The sequence below is a fragment of the Rhinolophus sinicus genome, chromosome X (assembly GCF_036562045.2).
Source record: "Rhinolophus sinicus isolate RSC01 chromosome X, ASM3656204v1, whole genome shotgun sequence".
NCBI classification, from domain to species: domain Eukaryota; kingdom Metazoa; phylum Chordata; class Mammalia; order Chiroptera; family Rhinolophidae; genus Rhinolophus; species Rhinolophus sinicus.
Window position 1 is genome coordinate 47,107,942 of NC_133768.1, and position 15,036 is coordinate 47,122,977.

At 36.9% G+C, this 15,036-nt stretch overlaps 1 protein-coding gene across 14 annotated transcripts in view; it reads right to left on the minus strand.

The window, feature by feature from the left end:
* ATRX (ATRX chromatin remodeler) overlaps positions 1-15,036 on the minus strand; it is a 251,139-nt gene that overhangs the window by 19,864 nt on the left and 216,239 nt on the right. The window lies entirely within an intron of this gene.

The window sequence follows — 15,036 nt, forward strand, 5'->3', positions numbered from 1 at the left end:
GGTTTCAGAGAAATGAACTGAGTATATAATGGCAATATTAGTAAAAAATTATGTAAACAAAATAGCAGCTAACATTTGAGCACTTACTATGTGCAAGGAAATGTGCTTTACATGGATAATCTCCTTTGTTAAGTAGGTCCTACTATCTTCTTATTGAGAGAAGTGAGGCTTGAAAAGCTTATGTGGCTTGCCTGAGATTACACCCTAAAAAGTGTGGTTGGTAGGTTACCTGGGAAAGGGTAACCTTTTTACTTGGCACCAACCACCCCAGCAAACACTGAATAGGAGAATTTTTATAACCTACAAAGAAATGTATTATGATTTCTGGTGATCTAGTCTCATTCAGACGAGTAAGTCAATAATAATAATTTTTATGCCAGTGAATACAAATATAGAAACAACTTGTTTTAAGAGGCAAAGTGGGAGACAATGACATCAAACCTCATATATGCTCACAATGATCCAAAATCTATGGGAGGGAAAATTCATAGCAATGCAGGCATACCTAAAAAAAAAAAATCTCAAATCAACAGTCTGTCTTTACACCTAAGGGAACTGGAAAAAGAACAGCAAACAAAGCCCAAAGTGAGTAGAAGGAGGGAAATAATAAAGATCATAGTGGAATTAAATTAAATAGACTAATTTTATACACACACACACACACACACACACACACACACAAAGATCAATGAAACCGAGAGCTGGTTTTTTGAAAAGATAAACAAAACTAACAAAACTTTAACCAGACTCATCAAAAAAAAAAAAAAAAAAAAAAGAGGACCCAAATAACTAAAATCAGAAGCGAAAGAGAAGTGACAACTGACACCACAGAAATACAAAAAATTTTAAGAAAATACTATGAGCAACAGTATGCCGACAAATTGGACAATCTGGAAAAGAAAGAATAATTTCTTAGAAGCATACAATCTTCCAGGGTTGAACCAAGAAGAAACAGGAAACTTGAAGGGACTGATTGCTACCAACAAAATTGAATCACTAATCAACAAGCTCCCAAGAAACAAAAGTCCTTGACCAGATGGCTTCACAGGTGAATTTTACCAAACATTCAACAAAGAGTTAACCCTTATTCTCATCAAACTATTTTATAAAATCCAAGAGGAGGGAAGGCTCCAAAGTTAATTTTATGAGGCCACCATTACCCTGATTCCAAAACTAGGCAAAGACATTACAAAACAAAACTATAGGCCAATATCCCTAATGAACATAGATGTAAAAATCTTCAGAAAACTATTAACAAACCGAAGGGAGGAACCAAGATGGCGCAGTAGGTAAATGCTGTGCTTATCTTCTCTCACAACCACATCAAAATTATAACTAATCTACAAAACAGCCATTATTGAGAATCACCTAAAATCAAGCTGAACTGAAGCCTTTCAACTAAGGACGTCCAGAAGAAGCCACCTCCAGACTGGTAGGAGGGCCAGAGACGCGGAACAGGCTCTGGTCCCACACTCACATGTGACCATTAAATATTGGGAGGGCTATTTCGGCTGTGGGGGTCCCTCACCATCCCCTAGAAGGGCAAGAGATCCCAGCCCCACTCCAGTCCAGTGTTCCAGTGCCAGGAAGAGAAGTCCCCGTAATTGCTGGCTGCAAAAACCAGCGGAGATTGTGACTGAGTGAGACTGAGTACAGCAGCACTCACAGGCACTCCTTTTAAAGGGACTACATGCGGACTTAACCACCAAGAAAATCACTTGTTCTGAGCTCCAGTGCTGGGGTAGCAGCTAGAAAGGCGGCAGGGACAAATGGTGGGGAATTGAGTTGTCTGGCTTGGGATGGGGGCTGGAGATGCAGCTTTCTCCCGGATGGGGGAACTGGCAGAGGCCACTGTTTCTTTGTTGAGCCCTACCCCTTCGTGGCGCATGAACATAGATGGCCGCCATATCTGAATATCTGCAGTTAGTTTGCCCCGCCCAACTTTTGGGTACTCCTAGGCCGCTTCCAGCAGCTTTTTCATGCAGACCGCCTGCCTTGGCTCAAGCTGCAAACTTTCCTAGAATCTCAAAGGTTCGCGGAACCCAGACAAGCAGCATCTGGCTTGGACACGTCCTCTACCTCTGGCTGACCAGCCCTAAGATGGCACTAGCGGCAGCCGGCCTAGGTTCTCGGCTTGGCCTCTCAAGGCGCTTCCAAGCACAGCACTAACAGCAGCCACCTGTGGATTTCTTTCTGCATCCCACTGGGTGGCCCTGAGTGGGGCATGGGCTGTGGCTAAAGTAGACATACAGCAGATCCCCTCCAAGGTGGTCCTGGAGCTGGCTACCCCAGTGGCCGACTTCAAAACAAGCTGGAGCCATAGGGTCAGCCCCTGCAGAACAACTCTTTCACTGTAGTTAAAGCCAGTCCTCACAACCAGTGAGCCCAACAGTCAGTCCCTCCCACTGATGTGCAATTATCAATGAAGGCTCAACTACGAGAGGAGGGCACACGCCACCCACACAAGGGATACACTTGGAGCGCATGGCTCACGTGACCAAAAAGACTGCACCATTGAACCCCAGCACACCTACTACATAAGGCCATTCTGCTAAGACCGGAAGACATAGCAGCTCTACCTAATACTCAGAAACAAACACAGGGAGGCAGCCAAAATGGAGAGACAAAGAAACATGTCCCAAATAAAAGAACAGAATAAAGGTCCAGAAAAAGGACTAAGCGAAATGGAGATGAGCAATCTATCAGACACACAGTTCCAAACACTGGTAATAAGAATGCTCAGGGAGAACTTTGAAAGAAGATAGGAAGCATAAAAATGGAGGTGGAAACCATAAAAATGAATGAATCAGAAATAAAGGATACAATAACAGAAATGAAGAATATATTGCAGGGAATCAACAGATTAGATGAAGCAGAGGATCCAACTAGCGATGTAGAAGATAAGGTAGCAGAATACATCCAACAAGAACAACAAAAGGAAAAAAGAATCCAAAAAAATTGAGGAGAATTTAAGGGGCCTCTGGGACAATATCAAGTATACCAACATGTGCATTATGGGGTGCCAGGAGAAGAGAGAGAGCATGGAATTGAAAACCTATTTGAAGGAATAATGACAGAAAACTTCCCTAACTTGGTGAAGGAAATAGACATTCAAGTCCATGAAGCACAGAGTCCCAAACAAGATGAACCCAAAGAGGCCAACACCAAGACACATCATAATTAAAACGCCAAAGGTCAAATACAAAGAGAGAATCTTAAAAGCATCAAGAGAAAAGCAGTTAGTTACCTACAAGGGAGCCCTCATAAAACTGTCAGCTGATTTCTCAACAGAAACTTTGCAGGCAGGCAAGAAAGGAGTGGCAGAAAATATTCCAAGTGATGAAAAGCAATGACATACAACCAAGATTACTCTACCCAGCAAGTCTGTCATTTAGAACTGAAGGACAGATAAGGAGCTTCCCAAACAAGAAAAAGCTAAAGGAGTTCATCACCACCAAACCAGTATTACAAGGAATCTTAGAGGGACTTCATTAAGATAGGAGGGGGGTTAAGGATGGGTGAAAGGGGAAGGAATTAAGAAGTACAAATTGGTTGTTATAGTAGTCATGGGGATGTAGGATATAGCATAAGGAATATACTAAATAATATTGTAATAACTAGGCATGGTGCCAGATAGGTACTAGATCTATCAGGGTGATAGTTTGGAACGGGGTTGGGGGTAGGGTAAAAAAGGTGAAGGCATTAAGAAATACAAATTGGTAGTTAATACAGTATGGGGAATATAATCAACAATGTTGTAAAGATCATGTAAGGTGCCAGATGGACACTGGACTTATCAGAGGAATCATGTCATAGACTATATAGATGCCTGACCAATGGGCTATACACCTGACGCTGAAGTAGAATAATATTGAATGTCAACTATAACTAAATATATAGGTATATATAGTCACAGGACGTGGTATTGTAACAGCTATATAAAATGTCAAAGGGGTAGTAACTTGGGGAGTGGGTTATCACTTTACAACGGGTTTAAATGTCTAACTATTATGTTGCTTAGTACAATTGAAACTAATTTTTAAAAATGGAAAAAAAATAGCAAACCGAATTCTGCAACACATTAAAAAGATCATACACCACAATCAAATGGGATTCATTCCTGAAATGCAAGGTTGGTTCAATATTCACAAATTAATTAACAGGATACACCACATAAACAAAATGAAAAATAAAAACCATATGGTCATATCGATGCCGAAAAACATTTAACATAATCCAATATTCATTTATGATAAAAACTCTCAGCAAAGTGGGAATAGAGAGAACATATCTGAACATAATAAAGACCATGTATGACATACCCACAGCTAATATACTCAATGGGGAAAAGCTAAAACCATTCTCCTTAAGATCAGGAACATAACAAGGATGTTCTCTTTCACACCATTTATTCAACACAGTGCTGGAAGTTCTAGCCACAGCAATCAGACATGAAAAATAAAATAAAAGGCATACAAATTGGAAAGGGAGAAGTAAAAGTGTTATTATATGCAGGTGACATGTACTGTATATGAAAAACCCCAAAGATTCCACCAGAAAACTATTAGAACTGATAAATGAATTTAGTAAAGTAGCAGGATACAAAATCAATATTGAGAAATCAGTTGCATGTTTATACACCAATAACAAACTATCAGAAAGAGAAATTAAGAAAACAATCCCAATAAGTACTGCATCAAAAAGTAAAATACTTATTAGGAATAAATTTAACCAAGAATGAAAAAGACCTGTACTCAGAAAATTGTGACATTGAAGAGAGAATTTAGAGACAAATAAATGGAAACATACACCATGCTCATGGATAGGAAGAATTAAAATAGTTAAAATGTCCATACTATCTAATGCAATCTACAGATTCAACACAATCCCTATCAAAATACCAACGGTGTTATTCATAGAACTAGAACAAATAATCCTAAAATTTATATGGAACCATTAAAGACACTAATAGCCACGGCAATCCTGAGAAAGAACAACAGTGGGAGGTATCATGCTACCTGGTATCAAACTATACTATAAGGTTATAGTAATCAAAACAACATGGTATTGGCATAAAAACAGACACATAGATCAATGGAACAGAATAGAGCGCCCAAAATAAATCCATGCCTATGGTCATTTAATCTATGACAAAGAAAGAAAGAATTTACACTGGGGTAAAGAGTCTACTTAATAAATGGTGCTGGAAAAACTGGACAGAAACATGCAAAAAAAAAAAAAAAAGAAACTAGATCACCTTACGCCACATACAAGAATTAACTCAAAATGGATTAAAAGACTTAAATGTAAGACCCGAAACCATAAAACTCGTAGAGGAAAATATAGGAAATAAACTCTCAGACACTACCCTTAGTAATATTTTTACTGATATATCTCCTCGGGAAAGGGAAACAAAAGAAAATTAAACAAATGGGACTACACCAAACAAAAAAGTTTTTGCACATCAAAGGAAACCATCAACAAAACAAAAAGATATTCTACCTAATGGGAGAAGATATTTGCCAAGGATACATCTGATAAGGGGTTAATACCAAAAATTTATAAAAACCTAATGCAACTCAACACCAAAAAAAATCAGAACAATCCAATTAAAAAATGGGCAGAGGACCTGAAGAGACATTTCTCCAAAGAGGACATACACATTGCCCATAGACATATGAAAATATGCTCAATGTCACTAATCATCAGAGATATGGAAATAAAAATCACAATGAGATACCACTTTACTCCTGTCAGAATAGCTATCATGCAAAAATCAACAAACAACAAGCGTTGGTGAGGATGTGGAGAAAAGGGAACCCTCGTGCATTGTTGGTGGGATTGCAAATTGGTACAGACACTACGGAAAACAGTATGGAGGTTCCTCAAAAAATTAAAAATAGAACTACCTTATCACCCAGCAATTCCACTCCTGGGTACTTATTCAAAGAAATCCAAAACACTAATTTGAAAAGATATATGCATCCCTATGTTTACTGCAGCACTACTCACAATAGCCAATATATGGAAACAACCAAAATGCCATAATAGACGATTGGATAAATAAACTGTGGTACATTTATAAAATGGAGTATTACGCTGCCATTAAAAAGCATAAAATCTTACCATTTGCAACAACGTGGATGGCCTTAGAGGAAGTTATGCTAAGTGAAATAAGTCAGACTGAAAAAGACAAATACCATATCTCAACTTATATGCGGGATATAAAGAATAGAATAAGCTAGCAAACAAAACAGAAATAGCCTCATAGATAGAGAAAAAACTGATGGTTTCTAGATGGGAGAGGGTTTGGGGAGATGGGTGAGAAAGTGAAGGGATTAGAAAGTACAAATTGGTAGTCAGAAAATAGTCACGGGACTCTGAAATACACTATGGGGAATCAATAATGTTGTAAAGATTATGTAGGGTGCCAGATGGGTACTGGACTCTTTGAGGGGATCACGTCACAGATTATATAAATGCCTAACCCCTGCACTGTACACCTGAAACCAATGTAAAATGATACTGAATGTCAACTCTAATTATATACACCCATATACAAGGTCTGACAATTAAGTTCGTGAACTCATCCTAGAAAATACTATATACCTCATTGCTGAAAATCACTATGGTGATCTTTGAAGTACTCCCCTTGAGAAGCTATGCATTGATGCCAGCGCCTAGTCCACTTTTCAAAGCAATTTTGGAACTCTTTTTCTGGAATGGCCATCAGACCTGTCGTCGTATTACCCTTGATATCCTGAATGTCATCAAAATGTCTTCCTTTCAATATTTCCTTTATCTTCGGGTAAAGAAAGATGTCATTGGATGCTATCAGGTAAATAGGGAGGGTTTTCCAATGCAGTTATATGTTAACTGGCTAAACATTCCCTCACAAACAGTGCCATCCTGAGCTGGTGTATTGTTTGATGCAAGAGCCATGAATTTTTGGCGAAAAGTTCAGGTGATTTCACGCAGGCCTTTTCAGCACTTCCAAATAGTAAACTTGGTTAACTGTCCAGTTGGTACAAATTCATAATGAATAATCCCTCTGATACCAAACAAGTTTGCCAACTTAATTGTTGGACCTCATATACGTACTGAGGAAGCCAAAAAAAATGTATACACATTTAAGAGATGTTATCTATGCTCCAGCAGTAATTTGCCATAATCAGAAGTGTCTGGAAGCTGATGGTAACCACTTTGAGCACCTCTTGTAGTTGCAGAAGTCAAACGTGACTTGTATTCATCTTTTGTTATTGGTATATATCATTACAATTAATATAGTTTCTTTTCAGAAAATGTGTATATATTTATCTGTGTGTGTGTGTGTGTGTGTGTGTGTGTGTGTGTGTGTGTGTATAGTCACAGGATGTAAAGTATAGCGTAGGGTATATAGTCAATGGTACTGTAATAACTATATACAATGTCACAGGGGTAGGAGACTTGCTGGGGTTATCACTTTGTCAGGGGTATAAATGTCTAATCATTATGTTGTTTTGTACACCTAAAACTAGTAGTAAAATAATATAAAATCTCATAAATGCTTCAATTATGAATATGGCTCCTTAGAGGTACATGTCAACAAAAACTGGGTTCATGTGCCACCATGTGGTTAATATGCTATAGGTTACTAACACTTGTCCTACAATGGTCCTTTTGAACCTTTATTCTCAAAAGTAAATGTGTGCACCTTCCTGAAATAGGTTCATTAACTATTTTACTTCTCATCAAGTTATTTTACTGGAGTATATTTCTCTCTAATGCTAAGTATGACTAAGGCAAAACCTTATATTACCATCTGCTGGCTAATAAAACTGTACAATAACATCTCTGTTCAGCAAACTATGCTTTGAGGTATTAAACCTTGAATAAAGGACTAAAGACAAAAGAAGAAAATTGTACATAACATCAGGGTGGGGGAAGCAAACCTAAAGCCTTACTTTGGATACTTTAGTTTAAATCCCTGTTTGTTCTCCCTGTAATTACCAACACGCACTCCACATTTAAAAAGACATAGGTAGTACAGTGCTGGAAAAAGGAAGTGCAAAACATTTTCTATGCCAGTTTCACTGATTTATTTTCTTAGTAAAGGGTAAATAGCTTAGCTGTATACCCACTTAAGCATATTATGAAACATGACCGTGACCAAGATCTCCATCTCTGTTATCTGTGTAATTCATAAGTTTATTACCAGAAAAGGTACTTTCCCTAACATAATTTACATAAACGTTAACATAGGTTATATATTACCTTAATATTTTGAAAAAACAAACAGTTAAGAATCAGTCAACAAATCTATTAATACTAGAAACTTGTGTTAAACTATTCACAAGTTTAGATCATGTTGAAGTTTCAAAATGGCTGAGGAACATTATTACCCGGAACTAACGAGATGTACAGACACTTGGTAGACATGATTCGGAAGATCCTAAAATCAATATACAGAGGGTGCCAAAAAAATGTATGCACATTTTAAGAAAGGAAAAAAAACTATTAAAATTGTAATACTCAATATATACCGATAACAAGAGATGAGTACAAGTCATGTGTATACATTTTTTTTGGCACCCCCAGTATTAAAAAAAGGGTTTACAGGACTAGAAAATCATTATATTTCAAAAAAGGAAAAGCAGCAGCAGAACCAACAACAGCAAGAAACCAATGAGGGGATTTAAAAAAATCTAATTTATGGGGTGGAGTGGAGAATAGAGCTAAGACAGCTGATTCTGTACAGAACTGAAGACAGGAATTAAAGCTCCAATGCTCTTCCTTTCACACACCTGTTGTGACAGACAAATCACTCTTCATTTGAATTTTACTGCTTGCAAAAGTAAGTCTACTTCTAACACCGCTTTTCATTGATACATGGATCATTAAAAACAATAAAAAGTCCAGTTAAATATCACCGTAAAGGCAAGTAGAATTTCAAAAAAGGTCACATAACAGTGCTAGCATTAAATAATTCACTATGAATAAAAGAAAAGCAGCAAAGCATATTGTTCTTGCCGTTCAAGAGTTGCAAAGGTAAAAAGACAAGAAAAACAGGCGGTTCATAAATTGAGCCTGAGATATTATATTTAATTAGAAAGTGAAGAAAAGAAAGTAAACAGGAATAGAAATACAGGAAGAGGAATTAAATAATAATGACTTAAAGAGGAAGTGATAAAGCGGAAAGAGATATAATAATCACGTATCAAGTAAGTTGAAAATAAACACTTTCAGAACTATCAAAGGACAAAGAAAATTTAATTTAAAAGGCATACAATTTAGTCATTATTTAGATAATAGCAATTTGAGAGGGAAATGAATATGTATCATTTTTAGCAGTCTTTCATCTTAAAAATTATGTATAAAAAGAAAGGTGTTTGCAGTTGTACTATAATAATAGGAATCAACTCTGAAATACCTGGCTCAAATACCAAGAAATCCCTCACTACATATATCAAAAACACCTATTTGTACCCATTTTCAGAGAGGACTAATTTTCAAATTCTCGTTAAAGGAAATCAAAACCAAATAGTAGTAGGCAGAGTTACATAACTCTAAATATAAGCCTAGGGAATAAAGTTAACATTGTGCCTGGTACTTCTCTATCCCCACTGCTACCACCTTAGTTCAAGGGGGGGGTGGGTAGGGGGTGGGAGATGAAGGTAAGGGGGATCAAATATATGGTGATGGAAGGAGAACTGACTCTGGGTGAACACACAATGGGATTTATAGATGATGTAATACAGAATTGTACACCTGAAATCTATGTAATTTTACTAACAATTGTCACTCCAATAAATTTAATAAAATTAAAAAAAAAAAAAAGAGGCATGCATTACCTCTCTCACCTGGATCATTTTAATACCATCCTAACAAGTATCTTAACATCCATTTTCTTTTCTCCAAACCATCCTGTACACTGATAACCACAGTGATTTTTCTAAAATGAAAATCTGATGTTGGTCTTGTGCTTAAAATCATTAAAAAGATCCCACAGCTTATAACACAGTGTCCAAACTCTGACTTTTATGATCTGATTCCCATTTACCTTTCCAGTGTTTTCTCTCACCTCCTCCCACACCCACCTTTATATTCTACCACCACCCTCCTTACACTCCATTGTTTGTAACTACTTGAGACTTCTGAAACTTGCCATGCTGTTTTATGCATACATTTCTTTTTTTCTTCTGCTCCTGCTCTTGAAGGGCCTTTAACTTTTTCCTTCAGCAATGCAAATAGTTACCCCCTTCTATTTTCAACATCAGTTCAAGTCCTCCTTATGTTAACTCCCTATCTCAAACTTTTCCAAGAAAAGGACTGAATAGTCCTTCCTTGGTGACTGTACCAGTTCCTATTATAGAACTCATAACTTTTATTATATTTACTTGCTTAGGGTATGCTTATTAGTCTACAGGCTCCATGGGAGCAGGAACCTAGTCTTATTTACCAAATGTATCCTTAGTAACCAGCATAATGATTGGCATATCACAGGCACCTGAACCAAGTTTTTAATCAATTAATGAATAAGTTCCATTATTTAAATATTTTACTACCTACAAATGAAAAGCTATAGTCTATTATCAGTTATTGAGTTCTATCATTTATTTTCTTGAAATGTCTGATTCACTCTATAATCATTACCCTATTATATGTCCTCATCCTGCATTTTACTGTCATACTTAATTTTCCCAAAGCCCGCATTCATCATGCAACAGCACCATTCATGAACTTATAGTGAATACTATTTTAAATTCAAAATGCCTCCATTTACCTTTCATAGCTCTCCATAAGCTGCCCCCACCTTACCCATCGAATTTCAACTCTTCATCTGGCCGATTTGTTCATCACACCTTGAGTCTGGTCCATAATTTTTTACCTTTCCCTTTGCCAAAACTGTTTCACCTTGCAGTCACACCACATTCTTCCCTTAACACAACTAAATACTAACCACATTTTATGGGCCAATCAGTCTGATTTTTTCCATCAAAACTGTACCTGAATGTTCTATCCTCCACTTTGAACCATATATAGTAGTCCCCCCTTATCCGTAGGGGATACATTTCAAGATCCCCAGTGGATGCCTGAAACCACGGATAGTACCAAACCCTATATATACTATGCTTTTTTTTTTTCCCTACACATACGTAGCCATGAGAAAGTTTATTTTATAAACTAGGAACAGTAAGATTAACAATAACTAATAATAAAATAGAACTATTTACTGTAATAAAATTTATGTGACTGTGGTCTCTCTCAAAATATCTCACTGTATTGTACTTACCCTTCTTATGATGATGTGAGATGATAAAATGCCCACGTGATAAGATGAGGAGAGGTGAATGACAGACATTGTGATGTAGTGTTAGGTTATTACTGACCTTCTGATAATATTTCAGAAGAAGAGTCATCTGCTTTGGGTGATCGTGGGTCATCGAGTCATGACTATGATGATGTTGATTGTTGGGGAAATTTAATATTTTCAGACCACAGTTGACTGTGGGTAAATGAAATTGTGGAAAGGAAAACCGCAAATGGGGGTGGGTGGGTGGGGGAGAGCTACTGTACCATGGCAAAAACATTCAGTGTCTTCATTCTTTGGTATTTAAGAATGTTACTTTTCTCTCCCCAAGTGGACTATCATCTCCTTCAAGTCAATTTCCTATACATTTTACTGTATTCCCTTTTAGATCCCTGGTAGATTGTAGTTACTGTGATAGTTAAAAAGCCATCATGGTTTATAGTACAATGCTCTAAAAACATTTATTAAAGGGAAGTAACAGAGGGAGAAGGGGAAGGGATTAGAACAGCCTAAATTGGTAACTACAATATTGCCACAGGGATATGAAAGACAGTTTGGGGAATATAAGCAATAATGTTGTAAAGATTTTGTAGGGTGCCAGATGGGCAATTGTCTTATTAGGGAGACCACTTCATGGAGGGTGTAGATGCTTGACCACTGCACTGTACACCTGAAGCTGAATACTATTGAATGTCAACTATAATTTTACATATCTATATCTATATTTACCTATCTATCTGGTCACCGGATATGGAGTACAGCATAGGGAATAGTCAATGGAATTATATTAGATATATACGATGCCAGAGGGGCAATAAGATTGGGGGAGGAGGGTTATCACCTTGTAAGGGTTGAAATGTCTAACTATTACATTGTTTTGTACACCCTGGAACTAATAATAAAAAAAAAGGAGGGCCGGCCTGGTGGCTCAAGTGGTTGGGAGCGTGGTGCTCCTAAATGCCAAGGTCGCCGGTTGGATTCCCACATGGGCCAGTGAGCTGCGCCCTCTACAGCCAAGATTGTGAACAACGGCTCTCCCTGGAGCTGGGCTGCTGTGAGCAGCTAGAGGTTGGCGTGAGCTGCTGTGAGCTGCTGTGTGCCGCCATGGGTGGCTGGCAGCCAGCGTGAGCTGCTGTGAGCGTCCAACCGACGACGGGTGACCAACTACCTCGGAGGGGGGGGGGGAGTGCAAGGCAAGGCTCATAATACCAGTATGGGCCAGGGATCTGTGGGCAAGGCTCACAATACCAGTATGGGCCAGGGATCTGTGTCCTACACAACTAGACTGAGAGACAACAGCTTGAACTGGAATGAGGGGAGGGAGGCGGAAGAAGGGGGGAAATACACAGGAAATGTAAGAAATGTTAAAAATATAAATTTTTTTTTAAATCTAAGAAAACAGGGCATAACATCCTCTCTTTAAACTAAATCTTATCTTGCAGCCCAATATATAAAAGAGATAAAAGGAGCCGGACTCTGATGGAAATGGAGTGCTGCCTATCTGGCCTTTCCTTACCCACTTAGACACATGGTCTCCCTGGAGCACCTCTGCAAATATATATATATTTGTATGTATATGGTTACAGGAAGCGGAATACAGCATTAGGAATAGACAGTGGAAATGTAATGGCTCTGTGTGATGTCAGAGGGATAGTGGATGGGGGAGGGGGGTTGACACAGTGTGAGGGATATAAATGATAAACGTCTAAGTTTTGCTTTGTCTTGTGCACCTGAAACTAATAAAATTATATTTTTAAAAAAAAAGAAAAAAAAAGGAATACAATTTGAAAACTACTGGGTTAAGTTCTAGCTCAAACACTTACTGGCCATGTATCCTTGGGTAATTACAAACTCTCTAAGCTTTAGTTTCTTCAGATAATAAATATGTATGAGAAAGACCTTTGTAAACTTTATGGCTTTCTATAAATTTGAGGAATTTACTTCACAAGCCACAAGCTTAACTGGTTATATTATATAATATTAACAGTTATGTCACACAATGGTATTGTCTGTGAAATAATTCTACATTTTAAAATCCAGCTTTATTATAAATAAAATAAAGCATTCTAAATGCCACTCAATTCTCGGAATCCTAGATCCTCTGCCTTGTTTCTTACACTTGGAATTACTTTTCTAATCTCCATTTGGGGGGCAATAAAGTATAATTATTAAGAGTACATGCTTTTGAGTCGGGCAGACTTGGTTTGAAGGCAAGCTTCATCACTAATTAGGTGTGTAAACTTAGCTAAATTACACAACTTCTCCATTCCTTAATTTCTTCACCTCGAAAATGAAAACAGCACTATTGGCTTTGCAGTTGCTTCTGGCTTAAGGAAGGTAATCTGCACAAATTGTTTAGCACAGAGTATGAAACACAGTAAGAAATCAGTAAGTTCACTATTATTTTCCTTCTGGGAAACACTGTAGGAGAGTTGAAGCATTTTGTGCTAATGTAGCATTTAATATCCCTGTTCTTCTTTGTTCTTGGGCAAAGGGTAATAGCACCAAAATAAAAAAATAGCAAGTACAGTCTATAAATGAAAAAGCCTGACACCTTTGATGGTTCAGAGTGCCAAGTTATAAAACAGATGGTTTCTTTCCAGACATCCTATAAAAATTAAATAGCGTTTCTTTCTTGCTGATTTTATCTTCTTTAAAGCATAGACAATGTCTTGTTCTTAGTTTACCGTCAGAGTACACCTCCAAGTTAGCAAGTGATTAATTAATGTTTATCAAATTAAACAGATTTTGTACAATCAGAAATTTACCATATAACGAATAACTTCAAAGCAATTACTCCTTTCCAAATTGGAATGTTTGCTTCCTATCAGAAATATTACTAATCATGGGCTATTTCTCACAACAGTTAAAGTTTAAAGTTAAGTGTAATTTTAAGAAAGATGATAATTAGATATAAAATCATGCTAAATTTGAAAAAGGACTTCACTATCATTAAAATTATAAACATAAACATGTGCAAGTCCTTAAAAGAATATTTCTTGCCATATAAAATTAATTAACTGACAGGAAAGTTGTTGGAGATACAACAGGTAAACCAAACAAGGCAAGTGAAAACTATGCAGTTGTTTTTAAAATGGTAGAGGTATATGTACCAATATGGAGAGATGTTCAAGAAACATCCAGGTGAAAAGAGCAAGTTGTGTAAGAGTATGCATGGTATGATTCCATTTGTGCTTGTCTGCTTTTAAAGGTATACAAACAAATTTGTTTGTCTACAGAAAAATTTCCGAAGACTACTCAAGAATCCTACTCACATTCTATAATAACATAATTAAGAAAAAAACCAAATTATTATCGATTTAAAGTTTCATAACACAGAAACTGAAATGATTCTTTTTAAAAAAGTATTTTAAATGTAATATAAAAAGGGTAGCTTTAAACCCCCATGTGGTCCTAAGCCATTATCAAAGGGATTTGATAGAGGTTGTCACAGAAACTCTTTCCTAAATGCTCTATCAGTGAACTTTAAATGGAAGAAATGTTCAATGATTAGAAAAACCAAGTATTTGCTTATAAGGCAAATGACACTTAAAAAAATTCTAAATTCTTAACGATCATGCTACTTTAATTGACATGTGTACATTACAAATTAATTGGAGAAATCAATGATTTATACTAGCATTTGTAATTATTCCTATTTTTTTACTTGAAATGTGTCCAACCACATGAAAAACTAATATACTTTTGAGTATTTTTACAAACGAATAAGTGACTTTGGCAGTGAC